The sequence below is a fragment of the Pelobates fuscus genome, chromosome 3, assembly GCF_036172605.1.
Source record: "Pelobates fuscus isolate aPelFus1 chromosome 3, aPelFus1.pri, whole genome shotgun sequence".
Classification (NCBI taxonomy): Eukaryota; Metazoa; Chordata; class Amphibia; order Anura; family Pelobatidae; genus Pelobates; species Pelobates fuscus.
Window position 1 is genome coordinate 410,996,151 of NC_086319.1, and position 24,530 is coordinate 411,020,680.

A 24,530-nucleotide genomic window follows, 5' to 3' on the forward strand; every position below is an offset into this window, starting at 1 on the left:
AGAAATCATTTTTTTTCACTGCAATAGAAGATCAGTTGCCTGCCTGCCAGCTTCTGTGTCAGGTTGGATGCCTTGCCCATTTGCACAGTCAGTGCCACCACTCATATCTGTTTAAACAATAGCTTAAGCTTTAGATTTTAAAGAAATAATTTTTTTTCACTGTAATAGAAGAGCAGTTGCCTGCCTGCCAGCTTCTGTGTCAGGTTGGATGCCTTGCCCATTTGCACAGTCAGTGCCACCACTCATATCTGTTTTAACAATTGGTTAAGCTTTAGATTTAAAATAAATAATTAGTTTTCACTGTAATAGAAGATCAGTTGCCTGCCTGCCAGCTTCTGTGTCAGGTTGGATGCCTTGCCCATTTGCACAGTCAGTGCCACCACTCATATCTGTTTTAACAATAGCTTAAGCTTTAGATTTTAAAGAAATCATTTTTTTTCACTGTAATAGAAGAGCAGTTGCCTGTCTGCCAGCTTCTGTGTCAGGTTGGATGCCTTGCCCATTTGCACAGTCAGTGCCACCACTCATATCTGTTTTAACAATAGCTTAAGCTTTAGATTTTAAAGAAATATTTTTTTTTCACTGTAATAGAAGAGCAGTTGCCTGCCTGCCAGCTTCTGTGTCAGGTTGGATGCCTTGCCCATTTGCACAGTCAGTACCACCACTCATATCTGTTTTAACAATTGGTTAAGCTTTAGATTTAAAATAAATAATTAGTTTTCACTGTAATAGAAGAGCAGTTGCCTGCCTGCCAGCTTCTGTGTCAGGTTGGATGCCTTGCCCATTTGCACAGTCAGTGCCACCACTCATATCTGTTTTAACAATTGGTTAAGCTTTAGATTTAAAATAAATAATTTGTTTTCACTGTAATAGAAGAGCAGTTGCCTGCCTGCCAGCTTCTGTGTCAGGTTGGATGCCTTGCCCATTTGCACAGTCAGTGCCACCACTCATATCTGTTTTAACAATAGCTTAAGCTTTAGATTTTAAAGAAATCATTTTTTTTTCACTGTAATAGAAGAGCAGTTGCCTGCCTGCCAGCTTCTGTGTCAGGTTGGATGCCTTGCCCATTTGCACAGTCAGTGCCACCACTCATATCTGTTTTAACAATAGCTTAAGCTTTAGATTTTAAAGAAATCATTTGTTTTCACTGTAATAGAAGAGCAGTTGCCTGCCTGCCAGCTTCTGTGTCAGGTTGGATGCCTTGCCCATTTACACAGTCAGTGCCACCACTCATATCTGTTTTAACAATAGCTTAAGCTTTAGATTTTAAAGAAATCATTTTTTTTTCACTGTAATAGAAGAGCAGTTGCCTGCCTGCCAGCTTCTGTGTCAGGTTGGATGCCTTGCCCATTTCCACAGTCAGTGCCACCACTCATATCTGTTTTAACAATAGCTTAAGCTTTAGATTTTAAAGAAATCATTTTTTTTCACTGTAATAGAAGAGCAGTTGCCTGTCTGCCAGCTTCTGTGTCAGGTTGGATGCCTTGCCCATTTGCACAGTCAGTGCCACCACTCATATCTGTTTTAACAATAGCTTAAGCTTTAGATTTTAAAGAAATAATTTTTTTTCACTGTAATAGAAGAGCAGTTGCCTGCCTGCCAGCTTCTGTGTCAGGTTGGATGCCTTGCCCATTTGCACAGTCAGTACCACCACTCATATCTGTTTAAACAATTGGTTAAGCTTTAGATTTAAAATAAATAATTAGTTTTCACTGTAATAGAAGAGCAGTTGCCTGCCTGCCAGCTTCTGTGTCAGGTTGGATGCCTTGCCCATTTGCACAGTCAGTGCCACCACTCATATCTGTTTTAACAATAGCTTAAGCTTTAGATTTTAAAGAAATAATTTTTTTTCACTGTAATAGAAGAGCAGTTGCCTGCCTGCCAGCTTCTGTGTCAGGTTGGATGCCTTGCCCATTTGCACAGTCAGTGCCACCACTCATATCTGTTTTAACAATTGGTTAAGCTTTAGATTTAAAATAAATAATTAGTTTTCACTGTAATAGAAGAGCAGTTGCCTGCCTGCCAGCTTCTGTGTCAGGTTGGATACCTTGCCCATTTGCACAGTCAGTGCCACCACTCATATCTGTTTTAACAATAGCTTAAGCTTTAGATTTAAAAGAAATAATTTTTTTTCACTGTAATAGAAGATCAGTTAGTTGTCTGCAAGCGTCTGGGTGTCAGGCCTACTTCAGCGAGTGCTCTGCAGACCGGTGCCAGCGTGCTTTGACAGTTGCCAATCATATCTGGTTTCTCTTAAGCGTGCTTTTACAAAGAAAAAAGGTTTCCAGTGTAAGCTAATAGCAGCCAGTCAGTGTCCTTCAAGCGGCTCTGTCAGTCCTTCCTTCAGCATGTGCTCTCCAGAACTGTTCCAGTGCACATTGCCAATCATATCTGGTGTCTCTATAGCGTGCTTTTAAAACCAAATTTTTTTTTCACTGTTATAGATTGAATAGCAGTTACTTGTCTTCAAGCGGGTGTCTCAGGCCTACAGTGTGTGCTCTGCAGAACTGTTCCAGTGCACATTGCCAATCATATCTGGTGTCTCTATAGCGTGCTTTTAAAACCAAAATTTTTTTTTCACTGTTATAGATTGAATAGCAGTTACTTGTCTTCAAGCGGGTGTGTCAGGCCTACAGTGTGTGCTCTGCAGAACTGTTCCAGTGCACATTGCCAATCATATCTGGTGTCTCTATAGCGTGCTTTTAAAACCAAATTTTTTTTTTCACTGTTATAGATTGAATAGCAGTTACTTGTCTTCAAGCGGGTGTGTCAGGCCTACAGTGTGTGCTTTGCAGAACTGTTCCAGTGCACATTGCCAATCATATCTGGTGTCTCTATAGCGTGCTTTTAAAACCAAAATTTGTTTTTCACTGTTATAGATTGAATAGCAGTTACTTGTCTTCAAGCGGGTGTCTCAGGCCTACAGTGTGTGCTCTGCAGAACTCTTACAGTTCACATTGCCAATCATATCTGGTCTCACAGTAGCTTGCACTTATAGTACCACTAATCCCACAAAAAATGACAGGCAGAGGCAGGCCACCCCGCAGGGGCTGTCGTGGTCGTGGTGTTGTGATTCCCTTTTGCCCTAGAATAATGCCCAGTTTTCAGAAGCCACGTACCCTGAACTTGAAAAGTTCTGAGGACATAGTTGACTGGCTAACACAGGACACCCAATCTTGTACAGCCTCCGCTCGGAACCTTGACGCACCATCCTCCTCCAGCTTAGCTTCAGGCACCTCTCAAGATACCACTCACCCGCCTGCCGCCACCACCAAAACTAGCACCACAGCCGCTTTACTTGGTATGTCAGAGGAGTTATTCACACACCCGTTTGAAGAAATGAGTGATGAGCAACCATTATTGCTAGAGGATGTAGATAACAGGGATATGTATCAGGCAGGCAGCATTAAACACATGGAGGTATGGTGTGATGATGATGATGATGTTGTACCCGCTGCTGCTTCCTTTTCTGAGTTGTCAGATACAAGCGAAGCGGTTGATGATGACGATGCGTCCATGGATGTCACGTGGGTGCCCGCTCGGCAAGAAGAAGAACAGGGCGAAAGTTCAGATGGGGAGACAGAGAGGAGGAGGAGACGAGTTGGAAGCAGGGGGGGGTCGTCGCAAGTAGCTAGTGGCACAGTCAGACAGCATGCATTGGCACCCTGGGTCAGCCCGACAGCACGCCAATCAACGCATGCTGTGTCCACCACCAGAATGCCGTCATTGCAGAGCTCAGCAGTGTGGCATTTTTTTTGTGTGTCTGCCTCGAACAACAGCGATGCCATTTGCAACCTGTGCCAAAGGAAACTGAGTCGTGGGAGGTCCAACACCCACCTAGGTACAACTGCTTTGCGTAGGCACATGATCTCACATCACAAACGCCTATGGGATCAACACATGAGTACAAGCATCTTCAGCCACGTCAACCACTGCTGTCCTGCTTGCCCCCTCTCAACCATCCGCCACTCCGTCTCCCGCCTTTAGCAGTTCCCGCTCATCTGCCCACAGTCATGTGTCTGTCAAGGACATGTTTCAGCGTAAGAAGCCAATGTCACCAAGTCACCCCCTTGCCCAGCGTCTGACAGCTGGCTTGTCCGAACTATTAGCCCGCCAGCTTTTACCATACAATCTGGTTGAGTCTGAGGCGTTCAAAAAATTTGTAGCTATTGGGACACCGCAGTGGAAGGTACCCGGCCGGAATTTCTTTTCACAAAAGGCAATCCCCAACTTGTACTCGATTGTGCAAAAGGAAGTCATGGCATGTCTGGCACACAGTGTTGGGGCAAGGGTCCATCTGACCACTGATACCTGGTCTGCAAAGCATGGTCAGGGCAGGTATATCACCTACACTGCGCATTAGGTAAACCTGCTGACGGCTGACAAGCAAGGAATGCGTGGCATTGCAGAGGAGTTGGTGACACCGCCACGAATTGCAGGCAGTCCTGCTGCCACCTCCTCTACTCCTCCTACTCCATCCTCTTCCATAACCTCCTCGGCTGAGTCCTCTTGTGCTGCTGCGTCTTGCTCCACATCAACGGCACCCTCCCAGCTCCCCAGGTACTATTCCACATCCCGGATACGGCAGTGTCACGCCGTCTTGGGTTTGACTTGCTTGAAAGCAGAGAGTCACACCGGACAAGCACTCCTGTCCGCCCTGAACGCACAGGTGGAAAAGTGGCTGACTCCGCAGCAACTGGATATTGGCAAAGTGGTGTGTGACAACGGAAAGAATTTGATAGCGGCATTGAAGTTGGGCAAGTTGACACATGTGCCGTGCATGGCACATGTGTGTAATCTGATCGTACAACGCTTTGTGCATAAGTACACAGGCTTACAGGACGTCCTGAAGCAGGCCAGGAAGGTGTGTGGCCATTTCAGGCGTTCCTACACGGCCATGGCTCACTTTGCCGATATCCAGCGGCGAAACAATATGCCAGTGAGGCGCTTGATTTGCGACAGCCCTACACGTTGGAATTCCACACTCCTAATGTTCGACCGCCTGCTCCAACAAGAAAAAGCTGTTAATGAATATTTGTATGACCGGGGTGCTAGGACAGCCTCTGGGGAGCTGGGAATTTTTTTGCCACATTACTGGACGCTCATGCGCAATGCCTGTAGGCTCATGCGTCCTTTTGAGGAGGTGACAAACCTAGTCAGTCGCAACGAAGGCACCATCAGCGACATCATACCATTTGTTTTCTTCCTGGAGCGTGCCCTGCGAAGAGTGCTGGATCAGGCTGTAGATGAGCGTGAAGAGGAAGAGGAAGAGTTGTGGTCACCATCACCACCAGAAACAGCCTTATCAGCATCGCTTGCTGGACCTGCGGCAACGCTGGAAGAGGATTGTGAGGAAGAGGAGTCAGAGGAGGAATGTAGCTTTGAGGAGGAGGAGGAGCAAGACCAAACACAACAGGCATCCCAGGGTGCTCGTTGTCACCTATCTGGTACCCGTTGTGTTGTACGTGGCTGGGGGGAAGAACATACCTTCAATGACATACGTGAGGAGGAGGAACGGGAAATGAGTAGCTCGGCATCCAACCTTGTGCAAATGGGGTCTTTCATGCTGTCCTGCCTGTTGAGGGACCCTCGTATAAAAAGGCTGAAGGAGAACGACCTGTACTGGGTGTCCACGCTACTAGACCCCCGGTATAAGCAGAAAGTGGCGGAAATGTTACCGAATTACAACAAGTCGGAAAGGATGCAGCATTTGCAAAATAAATTAAAAAGTATGCTTTACACAGCGTATAAGGGTGATGTCACAGCACAACGGGAATCTAACAGGGGGAGAGGTGGAAGTCATCCTCCTCCTCCTCCCACGACCACGCCGGCAAGGACAGGACGCTTTAAAGACGTGTTGTTGATGGAGGACATGCGGACCTTTTTAAGTCCTATGCATCGCCACAGCCCTTCGGGATCCACCCTCAGAGAGCGACTCGACCGACAGGTAGCAGACTACTCGCCTTAACTGCAGATATCGACACTCTGAGGAGCGATGAACCCCTTGACTACTGGGTGTGCAGGCTTGACCTGTGGCCTGAGCTATCCCAATTTGCGATAGAACTTCTGGCCTGCCCCGCTTCAAGTGTCCTGTCAGAAAGGACCTTCAGTGCAGCAGGAGGTATTGTCACTGAGAAGAGAAGTCGCCTAGGTCAAAAAAGTCTAGATTACCTCACCTTTATTAAGATGAATGAGGGATGGATCCCGAAGGGACTGACACTGGGCGATACATTCGATTAAAAAAGGCCTGATGAGATGAGCTGCCTTGGGCTAAAAATGGTCCACACGCTGCTGTATTTTATCTCTGAATGACGTTTGACTTGCGTGACTTATCCGCCACCAACTAGGGTTCAAGCCGCCATGTTTTAGGGCACTTTCTGCCTGTGAAACAAACATCAATTTTTCTGGCCGCTGCTACAGCAGCGGCTGCAACAATACCAAATTTTTCAGGCATGTGTACATGCCTAATTTTTAGGCCCACTGGTGCAGCACTGTGGCTTCAAAAACCAAACCAAAAAAAAATCCTCCAAGATGGCACCAATATACCAGTGGTCTAAGCATCTTCCCACCTTGGCCTAAAAAGGGGAGGTGATTCAACAATTAAAAATCTCTGCCATTTACACGTCCACTGATAGGAGACGCGGAAGGTATTAAACTGATATGAACAATACTAAACTCACCACTCCTATCTGGTGGCACATTAGCTTGCCCGCGCAGTGCCACAAATTTCAAGTAAGAGGACCGACCAAGCATCTTCTTCCATCTCCATGTTACATAAATCAATGCCATATTCATAGAACTTGTAGAGAATATCCAGGATAGTTTTACAGGGCCAAATCATGTCGCCTGTTGAAAGAGGTGACCTTGCTCGGGTCCCAGGTGCGCGGTTCCTAAAATGGCTGCCATATACACGTCCACTGATAGGAGACGCGGAAGGTATTAAACTGATATGAACATTTACTAAACTCACCACTCCGAGTGCTGTTATTTATTTAATTTTTTTGTGGTGAGGCTTTACAGGACAGAGTGCTTCTCCACGGGACATGTTAACTCACGGGCAGCTGGCTCATCAAGGAACCAGAGCAGCTTGAACGAGGTGACCTTGCTCGGGTCCCAGGTGTGCAGTTCCTAAAATGGCTGCCATATACACGTCCACTGATAGGAGACGCGGAAGGTATTAAACTGATATGAACAATACTCCACTCCTATCTGTAGGTCCGTCCCATTGTGATTTATGCCCCCCACCCACAGCGCAGGGATGGGGGCCGAGGGGGAGGAAAGTAGGCTCCCCCCATTGTGATTTATGGCCCCCACCCACCGCGCAGGGGTGGGGGCCGAGGGGGAGAGGACAGTAGGTCCCCCCATTGTGATTTATGGCCCCCACCCACCGCGCAGTGGTTGGGGAGGACAGTAGCTCCCCCCAGTGTGTATCATGGGCTTTGAGGACAGGTGTCAATCCATACCTGCCAAGTGACCCTATGTAGGGGGAACAGTCCCTATTCTGCTCTGTGTCAGTGTGTATCATGGTCTCTGTGGACGGGGAACAGTCTCTATTTTGCTCTGTGTCAGTGTGTGTCATGGTCTCTGTGGACGGTGAACAGTCTCTATTCTGCTCTGTGTCAGTGTGTATCATGGTCTCTGTGGACAGGGAACAGTCTCTATTCTGCTCTGTGTCAGTGTGTATCAGGGGCTTTGAGGACAGGTGTCAATCCATACCTGCCAAGTGACCCTATGTAGGGGTAACAGTCCCTATTCTGCTCTGTGTCAGTGTGTATCATGGTCTCTGTGGACGGGGAACAGTCTCTATTCTGCTCTGTGTCAGTGTGTTTCATGGTCTCTGTGGACGGGGAACAGTCTCTATTCTGCTCTGTGTCAGTGTGTATCATGTACTCTGTGGACAGGTGTCAGGGTACCTGAGGTCTCTACCTCCGAGAGAGGTAGAGACTTAGTCGTTCATCCTTCCGGACGGCTTGATTTCCCTCTTTCTCGCGGTCCATCCGGTCATGCAAAGCCGGCCGCGAGGGAGTGACTCCCTTTTATAGCATGACGCCCGGAAGTCGACGTCAGGACGTCAACCCGGAACGACCTGTCACTCAATTGGTTTAGGACCAATCAGGACTCGTTGGAGGTGTGTCTACTTATCTGAACAGGGCATTTAACAGTGCTTCTTTCATTAGCTCATTGCCCTGTCGTGGTTCTAGCTTGTTCTAGTCACTCAGTGCTCGTGTTTTCTAGTTATCCCTTTTGGTTTTGACCCGGCTTGTTTGCTCTTCTCTGCTTATCTCTGTTACCCTTGATTCGGCTTGTCTACCGCTTACCTGTCTTCTGTTACCCTCGACCTCGGCTTGTCTTTGACCATTCTCTACTGTACTACTTACGTTAGTCCGGCCATTCTAAGGTCCGGTATACGTATCTGGCTACTGTTTGTACTCTGCGTGTTGGATCCCTGTCCCGATCCTGACATTACGACAGGGCCAATGGATCCTGCAAGTACAAACAGTCAGCTTGGTTCTCCTGATCCTAGGTTTGAAGCCATAGATCACAGAATGGATCAGATGGCGCTAGCGATACAGGCGTTATTATCTCGTGCCAATAATCCACCAGAGGAGTTACGTACTACTCCTATCTCTCCTTTAGGCTCAGGCCTAGAGGTAGCCACTGTAGGTGCTGTTACAAATCGCTATTTGTAACTGGCCCTTTAAATGAGAAAGTGCCCTGCTTCCCTGGATTGTGGAGAAGCATGTTTGCCAGCCTCCTGCCTCATGACTATGGCCCCTGGAAGATTGTGCCCCTGAAAATGTATTAACTTTAATTGGGTGTGTATGGCCCTTTAAGAACCGTCTGGGGACATATTGTGACTTTGCTGAACAATGCCCCTTTAAGACTATGTCCCCAGACCGGTAAAATAACTTGCCCCTGTCTCTCTCCCACTTGGTTCAGTAAATAGGGCTTACTGAACCAAGTACCACACAGGCAGACCACCCAGAAGTTAAAGTGTGCAGGCAATTTACCTCCCAGGCTGTGAGGTTACTGCCGGTCAATTGCACGTGGCGGCGGCCATCTTGGTTTCCTCGAATGCGGTCAGCGGTGTATGCTAAAGATTCTGTGGAACTGAAATCGGCTACACATTTTGCCGAACACCGCTGACCCTTACCTTCTCCCATACGGAACGTGCAGCTCCAGAGACTAAGTCCCGTTCGTTTTTTCGCATGAAATTGACCGACCGCACAGCCCAAATCTATGGAACTGTTTTGGGCAGGAAAATGTGCTTGCGGTCGGTCATAAAGGACTTCCAGCTAACTTTTGATCCACTGGAGGGATTTGGCTGATTTTTGGAAGTGTTTATGTTTGATGTATGCTGAGTCGGAATATGCAACTTTTATTGAAATTGGATGTATGGTTTTAAAGTTACAGTGTGTGTGTAAAAACTGTATTTTTACTGTATGTAATAATTGGTTTAACTGTTTATCTGAGGGGAGGGAATGTGTGGGCTGTACCAGATGTGTGAATGGTGATTTTATGCCTCCCCCTGAGAGTGTCCTATTTGCATATAACCTCAATAAAAGCCAGGCTGGGTGTTCCAGACCTCAGACCTCTTCTGACCCTCAATACGTAGCCGTGTCTCGTTATTGGAGGGAACTGCTATATCACACTGGGGATTGCTATGCTCTGCATATTCCCCTGAGCTCTTAATCACTTAGCTCTTTTAAGAGCTTGTTCCAGATACGCTCTCCTGGAGGAGAGGTCTTCCCCACACGGTCCTGGAGGACAGAAGCCGATCCAGGGTGGAAGGAAGACGGCGCGGCTCCAGTTAAGCTACGCGGTTGTGGAGTCTGCGGTGGTTGTGGTGTCGTCTGCAGTGCTTGGAGTCCTCTGAGAGCGCTAGGAGCATCCATCAACGGAGGGTACTCGGTCGGGGTACACGGAGCTCCGTTACAGGTGCTTATTCTCGCATTACCCCACCAGTACGTTATGGTGGTGCTCCTGAGAAGTGTCGTGGGTTTTTAAACCAAATTAGTATCCACTTTGAATTGCAACCTCGCTCCTATCCTATGGATAGGGCAAAGGTGGGATTTATTATCACCTTACTCATTGTGAAGGCTCTGAGATGGGCCAATCCACTATGGGAGAACGATAACCCGTTAGTATATAACTATAACGCATTTGTAGCTGCTTTTAGAAGAACTTTTGACCCTCCAGGTAGAAAGGTTAATGCAGCCAGATTACTGTTACGCCTGAGACAGGAGAACCGAACACTTGTGGATTATGCACTAGAGTTCAGGTCTCTGGCGTCAGAGGTCAAGTGGAATGAGCAGGCGTATATGGACGTATTTTTGAATGGGCTATCAGATGTAATCCTTGACGAGGTTGCTACTAGAGAACTTCCTGAGAATTTAGAGGATTTAATTTCGTTCATTTCTCGTATAGATGAACGTTTAAGAGAGAGACAGAACACTCGAGAGAGGAACCGGAGACCTTCCTTTAGGTTAGCTCCCGCATTTCTAAGTCCTGACTCCACAGTCTCATTGCTCCCTGAACCTATGCAGATAGGCTATACCCGCCTCTCTGAGGAGGAGAGACATTACAGGAGAAGGGAGGGGTTATGTATGTACTGTGGAGCCAGAGGTCATTTACTCTCGAACTGTCCTAACCGCCCGGGAAACGCTCGCACCTAAGTTTCTCTAGAGGACAGGCCTTGGGTGTTTCTATTTTGTCCTCTACTTCTAATTATAAAGATCACAGGCTTCTGCTACCAGTTTCCTTAACCTGGGAGAAGGAAGTAGTAAAGGCTATGGCCTTGATAGATTCCGGAGCTGCTGAGAATTTTATCGACCAAGCCTTTGCCACTAGACACAATATCCCATCCCAGTTAAGGGAGACACCCTTGGTCGTTGAGGCCATAGATGGTAGACCATTACTGGACCATACCCATTAACTTAAATGTTGGTATCCTACACGTGGAGAATTTATCTCTTATGCTCATTTCGTCCCCTTCTGTTCCCATAGTTCTGGGGTATCCATGGTTGAAGAGACATAACCCTATTATCGATTGGGAGTTAGGGGAAATACTCTCATTAGGTCAGAGCTGCCAGGAGAGGTGTTTACGCAAGGTTTCTCCATTGGCTAATATTAATACACCAGGTAGTTCTACTCAGTCCACAGAGAAACAGATACCGTCCCTGTACCAAGACTTAAAGGCAGTATTCGACAAGAAGAATGCCGATTCATTACCTCCACACAGGTCATTTGATTGTAAAATTAAGCTTCTACCTGGTACTATGCCCCCGAGGGGTAATGTATATCCTTTATCTGTTCAGGAGAACTCTGTTCTAGAGGAATATATTCGTGAGAATTTAGAGAAAGGATTCATTAGGAGGTCTTCTTCTCCTGCCGGGGCTGGTTTTTTTTTCGTTAAAAAGAAGGATGGCACGCTGAGGCCTTGTATTGATTACCGAGGTTTGAATAAAATAACTATCAGAAATGCCTATCCTATCCCATTGATTACCGAGTTGTTTGATCGTCTTAAGGGCTCCAAAATCTTCACCAAATTAGATCTCAGAGGGGCATATAATTTGGTGAGAATCCAGCATGGACACGAGTGGATGACGGCGTTCAATACTCGGTATGGCCATTATGAATACACAGTTAGGCCATTTGGACTTTGCAATGCTCCTGCAGTATTTCAGGATTTGATTAATGAGGTACTTAGGGAGTTTCAACATGATTGTGTTATTGTCTACCTGGACGACATACTGATACACTCTAGGGAGATTGAGACTCACCATAGACAAGTCAGAAAGGTACTACACAAACTTCTGCAACATGGCCTATACTGTAAATTGAAGAAATGCAGCTTTGACCAGTCGCAGATAGACTTTCTTGGTTACGTGATTTCTGGGGAAGGCTTTAAAATGGACCCTGACAAACTCCAATCTATTTTAGATTGGCCGTTGCCTAAAGGACTCAAGGCTATTCAGAGGTTTATTGGTTTTTCCAACTATTATAGGCGCTTCATTAAGGGATACTCTTCTATCATCTCGCCTATTACCAATATGACCAAACAAGGGGCTGATACTAAGACTTGGTCTACTGAGGCTCTTGTTGCTTTCAAGACTCTCAAAGAACTTTTTGCTTCTGCTCCCATTCTAGTCCACCCTGATACGACTCTGCCGTTCTTACTCGAGGTTGATGCCTCTGAGACGGGAGTTGGTGCTGTTCTGTCTCAAAGGTTAGGGGTGGACAAACCGTTACACCCTTGTGGGTTCTTCTCTAAGAAATTATCTGGGCCTGAAAGCAGATATGACATCGGTGATAGGGAACTGTTAGCAGTCATTAAGGCTTTAAAGGAGTGGAGACATTTACTAGAAGGGACATTACACCCTGTTACTATTTTAACGGATCATAAGAACTTGTCTTATATTGGGGAGGCTAAGCGCCTGTCCGCCAGGCAAGCTCATTGGTCCTTGTTCCTCACTCACTTTAATTATGTACTTACTTATAGACCTGGTTCTAAGAACTCTAAAGCCGATGCTTTGTCTCGTCAATATGAACCGTTCACTATAACTGAGCCAGTCCTTTCCTCAATAGTTCCTAAGGGTAACATCATCGCTAACACGAATCTCAGGATTCACTCTCCGTTGCTTACTGAGATCATGAAATTACAGCATCTTGCGCCCAAACAGACTCCTGGGGATCGACACTTCGTTCCCGCCACTCTCCAACTAGAAGTGTTACGCTGTTTCCATAACAGCAAGGTGGTTGGGCATCCTGGCATTCGCAAGACGTATGCTTTGATCTCTAAAGATTTCTGGTGGCCTGATTTACGTAAAGATATTAAAGAATTCATCGGGGCGTGTGAAGTTTGTACCAAGAATAAGCAACCTCATTCGCTCCCATGCGGATTTCTGCACCCTTTAGAGGTTCCTGAAAGGCCATGGTCCTGTTTGGCTATGGACTTCATTGTTGATTTGCCTATCTCTAAAAAGCAGACTGTTATCCTCACTGTGGTGGACAGATTTACTAAGATGGCTCACTTCATTCCCTTACCTAAACTCCCATCTTCGCCCGAATTAGCAGAGATATTCGCTAGGGAGATCTTTCGTTTACATGGGATACCTTCCCAAATTGTATCTGACAGAGGTTCCCAATTTGTTTCCCGTTTTTGGAAATCCTTCTGCTCTCAACTAGGCATCAAATTGAATTTTTCTTCTGCCTACCATCCTCAGTCCAATGGAGCTGCTGAACGCACCAACCAAAAGGTTGAACAATATCTACATTGTTTCGTTTCTGAACACCAGGACGATTGGGTCGGTTTGATTCCTTGGGCGGAGTTTGCACACAACAATCTCGTTTGTGATTCTACGCATTCTAGCCCCTTCTTCATGAATTATGGCTTTCATCCTTCCATTCTTCCTTCGGAGTCTTCTTCCCAAGGGGTACCGTCGGTTGATGTCCATGTTGCCAATTTAAGGAAGTTGTGGGACCAGACTCGACAAATTCTTCTGCACAATTCTATGCTGGTGAAAAAACACGCTGACAAACGTAGAAGGGCAGCACCGGTGTTTGTTCCAGGCGATAGAGTATGGTCAAGTACTAGAAACATTCAGTTAAAAGTGCCTTCCATGAAGTTCGCTCCTCGGTATATTGGACCATACAGGGTGTTGGCTCAAATTAACCCAGTTGCGTATCGTCTAGCTTTGCCTACTACCTTACGCATTCCTAACTCGTTCCATGTTTCGTTGCTGAAACCACTAGTTTGTAACAGATTCTCCTCCACGATCTCCCCTCCTCGCTCTGTTCAGGTGGAGGGTCAGGAGGAGTATGAGGTCAAGAGTGGACACGAGTGGATGACGGCGTTCAATACTCGGTATGGCCATTATGAATACACAGTTATGCCATTTGGACTTTGCAATGCTCCTGCAGTATTTCAGGATTTGATTAATGAGGTACTTAGGGAGTTTCAACATGATTGTGTTATTGTCTACCTGGACGACATACTGATACACTCTAGGGAGATTGAGACTCACCATAGACAAGTCAGAAAGGTACTACACAAACTTCTGCAACATGGCCTATACTGTAAATTGAAGAAATGCAGCTTTGACCAGTCGCAGATAGACTTTCTTGGTTACGTGATTTCTGGGGAAGGCTTTAAAATGGACCCTGACAAACTCCAATCTATTTTAGATTGGCCGTTGCCTAAAGGACTCAAGGCTATTCAGAGGTTTATTGGTTTTTCCAACTATTATAGGCGCTTCATTAAGGGATACTCTTCTATCATCTCGCCTATTACCAATATGACCAAACAAGGGGCTGATACTAAGACTTGGTCTACTGAGGCTCTTGTTGCTTTCAAGACTCTCAAAGAACTTTTTGCTTCTGCTCCCATTCTAGTCCACCCTGATACGACTCTGCCGTTCTTACTCGAGGTTGATGCCTCTGAGACGGGAGTTGGTGCTGTTCTGTCTCAAAGGTTAGGGGTGGACAAACCGTTACACCCTTGTGGGTTCTTCTCTAAGAAATTATCTGGGCCTGAAAGCAGATATGACATCGGTGATAGGGAACTGTTAGCGGTCATTAAGGCTTTAAAGGAGTGGAGACATTTACTAGAAGGGACATTACACCCTGTTACTATTTTAACGGATCATAAGAACTTGTCTTATATTGGGGAGGCTAAGCCCCTGTCCGCCAGGCAAGCTCGTTGGTCCTTGTTCCTCACTCACTTTAATTATGTACTTACTTATAGACCTGGTTCTAAGAACTCTAAAGCCGATGCTTTGTCTCGTCAATATGAACCGTTCACTATAACTGAGCCAGTCCTTTCCTCAATAGTTCCTAAGGGTAACATCATCGCTAACATGAATCTCAGGATTCACTCTCCGTTGCTTACTGAGATCATGAAATTACAGAATCTTGCGCCCAAACAGACTCCTGGGGATCGACACTTCGTTCCCGCCACTCTCCAACTAGAAGTGTTACGCTGTTTCCATAACAGCAAGGTGGTTGGGCATCCTGGCATTCGCAAGACGTATGCTTTGATCTCTAAAGATTTCTGGTGGCCTGATTTACGTAAAGATATTAAAGAATTCATCGGGGCGTGTGAAGTTTGTACCAAGAATAAGCAACCTCATTCGCTCCCATGCGGATTTCTGCACCCTTTAGAGGTTCCTGAAAGGCCATGGTCCTGTTTGGCTATGGACTTCATTGTTGATTTGCCTATCTCTAAAAAGCAGACTGTTATCCTCACTGTGGTGGACAGATTTACTAAGATGGCTCACTTCATTCCCTTACCTAAACTCCCATCTTCGCCCGAATTAGCAGAGATATTCGCTAGGGAGATCTTTCGTTTACATGGGATACCTTCCCAAATTGTATCTGACAGAGGTTCCCAATTTGTTTCCCGTTTTTGGAAATCCTTCTGCTCTCAACTAGGCATCAAATTGAATTTTTCTTCTGCCTACCATCCTCAGTCCAATGGAGCTGCTGAACGCACCAACCAAAAGGTTGAACAATATCTACATTGTTTCGTTTCTGAACACCAGGACGATTGGGTCGGTTTGATTCCTTGGGCGGAGTTTGCACACAACAATCTCGTTTGTGATTCTACGCATTCTAGCCCCTTCTTCATGAATTATGGCTTTCATCCTTCCATTCTTCCTTCGGAGTCTTCTTCCCAAGGGGTACCGTCGGTTGATGTCCATGTTGCCAATTTAAGGAAGTTGTGGGACCAGACTCGACAAATTCTTCTGCACAATTCTATGCTGGTGAAAAAACACGCTGACAAACGTAGAAGGGCAGCACCGGTGTTTGTTCCAGGCGATAGAGTATGGTTAAGTACTAGAAACATTCAGTTAAAAGTGCCTTCCATGAAGTTCGCTCCTCGGTATATTGGACCTTACAGGGTGTTGGCTCAAATTAACCCAGTTGCGTATCGTCTAGCTTTGCCTACTACCTTACGCATTCCTAACTCGTTCCATGTTTCGTTGCTGAAACCACTAGTTTGTAACAGATTCTCCTCCACGATCTCCCCTCCTCGCTCTGTTCAGGTGGAGGGTCAGGAGGAGTATGAGGTCAATTCCATCGTCGATTCTCGAATCTCCCGGGGGAAAGTACAATATCTGGTCGATTGGAAAGGATATGGTCCTGAGGAGAGAAGTTGGGTACCTCAGGAGGATGTTCATGCTCCCCGTCTCCGCAGGGCATTTCACTCTCGCTTCCCTTCTCGTCCTGGTTCCTTCCGCCCGGTGGGCGTATCTGAGAGGGGGGGTACTGTCAGGGTACCTGAGGTCTCTACCTCCGAGAGAGGTAGAGACTTAGTCGTTCATCCTTCCGGACGGCTTGATTTCCCTCTTTCTCGCGGTCCATCCGGTCATGCAAAGCCGGCCGCGAGGGAGTGACTCCCTTTTATAGCATGACGCCCGGAAGTCGACGTCAGGACGTCAACCCAGAACGACCTGTCACTCAATTGGTTCAGGACCAATCAGGACTCGTTGGAGGTGTGTCTACTTATCTGAACAGGGCATTTAACAGTGCTTCTTTCATTAGCTCATTGCCCTGTCGTGGTTCTAGCTTGTTCTAGTCACTCAGTGCTCGTGTTTTCTAGTTATCCCTTTTGGTTTTGACCCGGCTTGTTTGCTCTTCTCTGCTTATCTCTGTTACCCTTGATTCGGCTTGTCTACCGCTTACTTGTCTTCTGTTACCCTCGACCTCGGCTTGTCTTTGACCATTCTCTACTGTACTACTTACGTTAGTCCGGCCATTCTAAGGTCCGGTATACGTATCTGGCTACTGTTTGTACTCTGCGTGTTGGATCCCTGTCACGATCCTGACAACAGGGAACAGTCTCTATTCTGCTCTGTGTCAGTGTGTATCAGGGGCTTTGAGGACAGGTGTTAATCCATACCTGCCAAGTGACCCTATGTAGGGAGAACAGTCCCTATTCTGCTCTGTGTCAGTGTGTATCATGGTCTCTGTGGACGGGGAACAGTCTCTATTCTGCTCTGTGTCAGTGTGTATCATGGTCTCTGTGGACGGTGAACAGTCTCTATTCTGCTCTGTGTCAGTGTGTATCATGGTCTCTGTGGACAGGGAACAGTCTCTATTCTGCTCTGTGTCAGTGTGTATCAGGGGCTTTGAGGACAGGTGTCAATCCATACCTGCCAAGTGACCCTATGTAGGGGGACAGTCTCTATTCTGCTCTGTGTCAGTGTGTATCATGGTCTCTGTGGATGGGGAACAGTCTCTATTCTGCTCTGTGTCAGTGTGTATCATGGTCTCTGTGGACGGTGAACAGTCTCTATTCTGCTCTGTGTCAGTGTGTATCATGGTCTCTGTGGACAGGGGACAGTCTCTATTCTGCTCTGTGTCAGTGTGTATCATGGGCTTTGAGGACAGGTGTCAATCCATACCTGCCAAGTGACCCTATGTAGGGAGAACAGTCCCTATTCTGCTCTGTGTCAGTGTGTATCATGGTCCCTGTGGACGGGGAACAGTCTCTATTCTGCTCTGTGTCAGTGTGTATCATGGTCTCTGTGGACGGTGAACAGTCTCTATTCTGCTCTGTGTCAGTGTGTATCATGGTCTCTGTGGACAGGGAACAGTCTCTATTCTGCTCTGTGTCAGTGTGTATCAGGGGCTTTGAGGACAGGTGTCAATCCATACCTGCCAAGTGACCCTATGTAGGGGGGACAGTCTCTATTCTGCTATGTGTCAGTGTGTATCATGGTCTCTGTGGACGGGGAACAGTCTCTATTCTGCTCTGTGTCAGTGTGTATCATGGTCTCTGTGGATGGTGAACAGTCTCTATTCTGCTCTGTGTCAGTGTGTATCATGGTCTCTGTGGACAGGGAACAGTCTCTATTCTGCTCTGTGTCAGTGTGTATCAGGGGCTTTGAGGACAGGTGTCAATCCATACCTGCCAAGTGACCCTATGTAGGGGGGACAGTCTCTATTCTGCTCTGTGTCAGTGTGTATCATGGTCTCTGTGGACGGGGAACAGTCTCTATTCTGCTCTGTGTCAGTGTGTATCATGGTCTCTGAGGACAGGTGTCAATCCATATCTGCCAAGTGACCCTATGTAGAGGGAACAGTCTCTATTCTGCTCTGTGTCAGTGTGTATCAGGGGTTTTGAGGACAGGTGTCAATCCATATCTGCCAAGTGACCCTATGTAGGGGGAACAGTCTCTATTCCGCTCTGTGTCAGTGTGTATCAGGGATTTTACTATCTTTATTCAGATTACAAAATTACAATTCCAGGAAAAATTTAACACCTTAAGACCGCAACCAAATGTACAAGTTGTGATCCAAAAAAAATGTAAACAAACCACAGAATTTTACTATATGTCTGTTGAACAATAATTTACCTCTTTCATACTAAGTGCACCCACACTTATTATATATCATTTTGTTCAGGGGAAACAGGGCTTTCATTTAATATCAAACATTCATGTATGGAACTCCATTTTATATGAATAAAATCTAAAAAACTTGAACAAATTATGAAATCTTGTTATTTTTCAATTTCAGCATGGCAATTTAACTGTTAATGTCAGAATACTATTCGGTTTTCCTGCAATAAAACATACATATTTGTATTCAGAAATGTCTCACGAGTAAAACAGTACCCCCCATGTATAGGTTTTATGGGGTTTTGGAAAGTTACAGGGTCAAATATACGGCTTGTCCATTATTTTATTTTCTGCATAGAAATTTGACAGGTTGGTTTGAGTGACCTAGGTTGCCTTTTAGACCGTATGGCAGCCCAGAAATGAAAATTACCCCCATCATGGCATACCATTTGAAAAAGTAGACATCCCAGGGTATTCAAAATGGGGTATGGCCAGTCTTTTGTAGTAGCCACTTGGGCACAAACCCTAGCCAAAGTTAGCGGTTTTTTTTGTGTTTTCTTTTTTTTACATAAAATCTGTACTTTCACTGATAATATTATTGTTAGTATATAGTTTACTGCCCTGAAACACTCCTAGTTCTGCTCAGTGATGTCTCACGAGCGCCATGGTACCCCCCATGTATAGGTTTTATGGGGTTTTGGAAAGTTTCAGGGTCATATATACGGCTTATCCATTTATGCTTTTTCACCTTGAAATTTGTCAGATTAGTTTGCAGTGTCCAGGCTGCCTTTGAGACCGTATGGCAGCCAAGAAATGAAAATTACCCCCATCATGGCATACCATTTGAAAAAGTAGACATCCCAGGGTATTCAAAATGGGGTATGCCCAGTCTTTTGTAGTAGCCACTTGGGCACAAACCCTAGCCAAATTTAGTGTTTGTTTGGTTTTTTTTGCATTTTTCACATAAAATCTGTACTTTCACTGATAATATTATTGTTAGTATATAGTTTACTGCCCTGAAACACTCCTAGTTCTGCTCAGTGAGGTCTCACGAGCGCCATGGTACCCCCCATGTATAGGTTTTATGGGGTTTTGGAAAGTTTCAGGGTCATATATACGGCTTATCCATTTATGCTTTTTCACCTTGAAATTTGTCAGATTAGTTTGCAGTGTCCAGGCTGCCTTTGAGACCGTATGGCAGCCAAGAAATGAAAATTACCCCCATCATGGCATACCATTTGAAAAAGTAGACATCCCAGGGTATTCAAAATGGGGTATGCCCAGTCTTTTGTAGTAGCCACTTGGGCACAAACCCTAGCCAAATTTAGTGTTTGTTTGTTTTTTTTGCATTTTTCACATAAAATCTGTACTTTCACTGATAATATTATTGTTAGTATATAGTTTACTGCCCTGAAACACTCCTAGTTCTGCTCAGTGAGGTCTCACGAGCGCCATGGTACCCCCCATGTATAGGTTTTATGGGGTTTTGGAAAGTTTCAGGGTCATATATACGGCTTATCCATTTATGCTTTTTCACCTTGAAATTTGTCAGATTAGTTTGCAGTGTCCAGGCTGCCTTTGAGACCGTATGGCAGCCAAGAAATGAAAATTACCCCCATCATGGCATACCATTTGAAAAAGTAGACATCCCAGGGTATTCAAAATGGGGTATGCCCAGTCTTTTGTAGTAGCCACTTGGGCACAAACCCTAGCCAAATTTAGTGTTTGTTTGTTTTTTTTGCATTTTTCACATAAAATCTGTACTTTCACTGATAATATTATTGTTAGTATATAGTTTACTGCCCTGAAACACTCCTAGTTCTGCTCAGTGAGGTCTCACGAGCGCCATGGTACCCCCCATGTATAGGTTTTATGGTGTTTTGGAAAGTTACACGGTCATATATACGGCTTATCCATTTAGGCTTTATTACATTGAAATTTGGCAAAGTGATTTTCTGGGCCTATATCGCATTTGAGAGAGCATGGCAGCCTGGGTAATAACATTTCCACTATTATGGCATACCATTTTCAAAAGTAGGCAACCCAGAGTATAAGAAATGGTGCATTGCAAGATGTTTGGTCTAACCACTTTATCAGAAATGAAGGGCCCACATAGGGGTTATAGCTTTATTTGTGCTTTTTCACGCACATGAACTCCATTTTCACAGGACATTTCATATTCCTGATATGAGTTATTGCAACAAAGCCTCACTATTTGTATTTAACATTGTCTCCTGAATGTAACAGTACCCCCATGTACTAGATTCTCTGTTTTGGGGGGGAAGTCATGGGGACAAAAATATTAGATGTCCTTTTCAAAGTTGGCAATTTAACAAAGTGATTTTCTGGGTCTATCTCGCCTTTGAGAGAGCATGGCAGCCTGGGTAATAACATTTCCACTATTATGGCATACCATTTTCAAAAGAAGGCAACCCAGAGTATAACAAATGGCATAATTTGAGATGTTAGGTCTAGCCATTTTAACAGAAATGCTGGGCCCATGTAGCGATTTCTACTTTGATTTTTGTCTTTTTAATCAGATAAATAGCATTTTCACTGGAAATGTCATAATACAGATATTAGTTAGTGCACTAGAGACTTGGTATTTTGATTTAACACTGTCTTCTGAATATAACGGTACCCCCCACGTACTATTATTTCAGATTTTACTGATAAGTCACAGGGCAAAATATATTAGATGCCCTTTCAGCTTGTAAGTTTGACAATATTATTTTCTGGGCCTATGTAGCTTTTCAGAGAGTATGGCAGCCTGGGTAATAACATTCCCACCGTTATGGCAAACCATTTTCAAAAGTAGGCACCCCAGAGTATAACAAATGGCATAATTTGAATGTTAGGTCTAGCCATTTTAACAGAAATGCTGGGCCCATGTAGCGATTTCTACTTTGATTTTTGTCTTTTTAATCAGATAAATAGCATTTTCACTGGAAATGTCATAATCCTGATATTAGTTAGTGCACTAGAGACTTAGTATTTTGATTTAACACTGTCTTTTGAATATAACAGTACCTACATGTACCATGTTTCCAGGTTTTTATTATATCACATGAATAGAACAGTACCCCACATACACTTTGATCTGAAGGCAGAGAGAGGCAGATAGATCTTTGATATCACATAGAGAGTCACTGTGCGAAAAGTTTGAGAAGTAAAAAAAACGAAAAAAAAAAACTATTTTTTGTAACCCTTTCAGTGCTAATCACAGCATTAACCCTGTGATAAGTTTTTTATTGGGAAGTCACATTTCAAGTACTACAAATGTAGTATTTTGAGTTGTTTGGTGTAGCCACTTTAGAATGGCTAGCGTAAACAGGGACAGGCCAAGGTCAGGGGAATCCAGAATTCAGAGTAGTCGGTAAAACAAGCCAATGGGTCGGTACAGGCAGCTAACAAAGCGTAGTCAGGACAAGCCGAGGTCAGAAATCCAGGTAAATCAAGCAAACAAACTGCCAAAGTCCCATACAGAGTGATTCAGAAATTCAGCTCTGTATGGTAGACTTTGAAACAGTCTGTTATGCAGAGGGCGGGTAGAGATGGGCAGGTTGGACAATAAAAACTGGAGTCCTTTCGGACTCCTTTCTTGTAGCAAACACGGCACTTTTTTTGGGGAGCTTTTTTACTAGGGGTGGATGGGATTCGGGAAGGGAAGTGTTTGCCACAAAGTCTTTGGAGATCTCCTGATTCCAAAGTGGGATTGGGGGGCTGGGTAAATAACATACGGGACAAAATGCTTAATGGGAATTCGAGGAAAGGGCAGGGCCTACCTATGACCTCTTTTGTATAGAGGACATAGGCATTGAAAATTGCAATCTGGCTCACGTAGATTGCAATTTTCTTGTACCAGGTCCTAGTTTTTCGGTTCACCAGATAGGGCTGTATGCATTGGTCAGCCAAGTCTACTCCCCCCATAAACTTGTTGTAGTCTACAATGCACTTCGGCTTTTCCAGATGCTCAGTGCTACCTCTCACAGACACTGGCACTGTACTTTCGTCATGCATCGTAGACAGCATGTATACATCTTTCCTATCTCTGAAGCGAAGAGCAAGCAACTCATCCTGGCGGAGAGCTGAAGAGGAACCTCTACTGCTTCTGCCACTTGCCAGGGCTTGGGGGAAACCCCTGCGATTCTTCCTCACTGTGCCACAGGCTAGGGTTTCAAAACAATATAAATTTTTAAATAATTCTATACTGGTATAATAATTGTCAACCCATAGCCTATATCCCTTATTCAACAAGGGAAGGATTAGATCCCAAACAATCTTGCCACTTGTACCCACAGAATCAGGGCATCCTGGTGGGTCAAGATGGCTATCCTTCCCCTGATAAATGCGAAACGCCCATGTGTAACCAGTACAGGATTCACATAATTTATAAAATTTAACGCCATATCGGGACCGCTTCGATGGAATATATTGCTTAAATAGCAGTCGACCTTTAAATTTCATAAGGGACTCGTCAATTGAAATATCTTTATCGGGGACATAATTTTCAGAAAATTTGTCTGACAGGAGTTGAATAAAGGGACGAATTTTATATAGCCTGTCAAACAGTGGGTCGTTTCTAGGGGGACACAGCGAGTTATCATTAAAATGAAGGAATCGCAGCAGTTGCAGGTAGCGATCCCTCAACATAACCTCAGGGAAAAGAGGTGTAGCCAGGATACGTTGCTTGCTCCAGTAGGACCTGATACTGGGCTTTTTTACAATACCCATCATTAGGGTTAAAGCCCAAAACCGCTTCATCTCTGCGACATCCGTGGGTCTCCACATATTCCTGCGACCATGATGGGACCCCGGATGTGCAGAGAGATACTGCATAGCAAACAAATTCGTTTGCTGAGCCATGAGCTCAAATATATCGTCTGACATAAAGAGCTCAAAAAAACGAATTGGCTTGCAGTCGTCCACTGTTACAGTGATGCCAGGTGTAACAGTGAACGGCGGTATTTCTGGGGCCATCATATTTGGAGGCACCCAGTCTCTGCCTGGCATTGGGCTTGCTGAGCGTCCTCTTGTGAGTGGTGGTGGGGCACCATCACTTGAGGTCTCACTCAGAGGCTCAATGTCAGAGGCAGTGATAGTGTCACTGTCTTGCAGAGTGTCACTATCACTGCCTGCCAGAATGGCATACGCCTCCTCGGCTGAGTAGCGACGTGCCATTCTAGGGGGACAAATTAATTAATTTATATACTAAAGTGGGTAATTAATTATCTACCTGCCTAACACCTACTACCCGCCCTCAAAAAATAATATAAATGTACTGATCACAGTATAGGCAGCTGCAATCAGTACACTGAAAGGGTTATTTTCAGATCTATAAAAATAACCCTAAAAAAAAGTCAGTCTGATCAGAGAGCCCTCTGATCACAGTGATCACTGATACAGTACTGTACAGCAGATAAACTGTACAGTTTAGTGATCACGGCAGCGGGGAAAGGGTAATGGAGATTTGGGTTGCTGCGACTGACACAAAGGGTCAAAAAAAATTAGAAATAATTTTTTTGACCCAAAAAAGTTTTTAAAACTGAAAGGGTTATTTTTTGATCTGTAAAAATAACCCTAAAAAGGGTCAGTCTGATCAGAGAGCCCTCTGATCACAGTGATCACTGATACAGTACTGTACAGCAGATATACTGTACAGTATAGTGATCACGGCAGCGGGGAAAGGGTAATGGAGATTTGGGTTGCTGCGACTGACACAAAGGGTCAAAAAAAATTAGAAATAATTTTTTTGACCCAAAAAAGTTTTTAAAACTGAAAGGGTTATTTTTTGATATGTAAAAATAACCCTAAAAAAGGTCAGTCTGATCAGAGAGCCCTCTGATCACAGTGATCGCAGATATACTGTACAGTATAGTGATCACGGCAGCGGGGAAAGGGTAATGGAGATTTGGGTTGCTGCGACTGACACAAAGGATCAAAAAAAATTAGAAATAATTTTTTTTTGATCCAAAAAAAAAAAAAATAAATAAATACCCTAATCAGGTTGATCACAGTAATATGCTGTGATCAGCACTGAAAGGGTTAAATAAAATATAAATTTTAAAACTTTAAAAAAAAAATTAAACTTTCTTTTTCCACAGGAGCTGCAAAAACCACGATCTCTCTGCCTCTCTCTCTCAGATCGAAGTGAGGTGAGGAGAGGGGCAGAGACAATGTGTC